General features: G+C 39.7%; 1 long non-coding RNA gene across 1 annotated transcript; it reads right to left on the bottom strand.

Moving 5' to 3' along the window:
- Window positions 1–219: 219 nt before the first annotated feature.
- LOC119343728 lies at window positions 220–1,035 on the bottom strand. Its single transcript, XR_005166235.1, has 2 exons — window positions 791–1,035; window positions 220–701 (listed from the first exon to the last, which is right to left on the bottom strand). It is a non-coding gene; the product is annotated as an uncharacterized LOC119343728 (long non-coding RNA).
- Between the last annotated feature and the right edge of the window lie 35 nt (window positions 1,036–1,070).

The raw sequence follows: 1,070 nt of genomic DNA, 5'->3' as shown, positions 1-1,070 counted from the left end.
ATACAAAGTCGTTTTTGTGGATATTGGGGTGAGTGTATCACCACATCATTTGCTGATTCAGGAGAGGCCACAACGGGGTGTCTGTCAACTGATACCGAGCCTGTTGAGCGACTATAAGTGAACTTCATGAAAGAAAACTTAAGTTCAAAAAAATCGTAAAGAAAACTTTGCTTGACTGAAAAGGAAATTTTACGCTAGAGAATGTACTGAAACAACATGTGAAGAACACATCAGATAAAGTTTGGCAAGGCTACTCGAGTAGATATTTGACAAACGCTCTAGCAAGGTTGATTCTCTGCTTCTATATAATTATTATAATATTCTTCCTGGGTGTTACATACATAGAATTTGCTTCATACAACTTGAAGAGATTACACGAACGCTTTGGCAAGGGTACTTGACCAGCCAAAGGCTCTAGTTTTTAAACCATGCCTACATAACAGCACTTTGTCTTTGTTTGGTTAAGCTGTTCAGCGGTGTCTTCGGTAGCGGTCAGAGAAGCTACATCTGCAGTGTCACCGTCAACCTAACACAACAAAAAGAAATTCAGGTCCATCAAAGAAAGATGAGTGTATACAGGAAACAAAAGGCAGAAAAGGAGCAGCCCAAGGCTAAGCTGATTGGCGTCTTGATTTTGATTTCTCTTGACAGGATTGGTGAATAAAACACGTGTGGCACCATGGGTATTGCAAGATGATTTACTATTGAAGAGAGAAAAAGCATGAATCAAAGATTTAGTACAAAAAAGCAAGACGAATTGAAATAAAAAAGGCAAGTCCAGACATAGTACCCTGCACCTGCAGCTGAAGGGGTAACCTTGTTCATTTTTTGAGTCGGTGTCCATGACTACATGCACAAATGCAGATGGTCAGAAAAGAAATAAGTTGGAGATCAGCAAGTTGTGTGGATCAGCACAAATGTAGGAAACACAGCTTATTTATATACCTCAGTTGGTGGTGGATCATCACAGACGCAGAGCATCATATAAGAGTATAATGAAACAAAGCTAATGCATCAAAGTGAGAAAGGAAGGGAGCAAACCTTGGTGAATAGACCAAGGAAGAAGCATA

The sequence above is a fragment of the Triticum dicoccoides genome, unplaced genomic scaffold (genome assembly GCF_002162155.2).
Source record: "Triticum dicoccoides isolate Atlit2015 ecotype Zavitan unplaced genomic scaffold, WEW_v2.0 scaffold138651, whole genome shotgun sequence".
In the NCBI taxonomy this organism is placed as follows: domain Eukaryota; kingdom Viridiplantae; phylum Streptophyta; class Magnoliopsida; order Poales; family Poaceae; genus Triticum; species Triticum dicoccoides.
The sequence above is the reverse complement of the archived record's forward strand: the minus strand, read 5'-3'. Positions and strand labels throughout refer to the sequence as shown.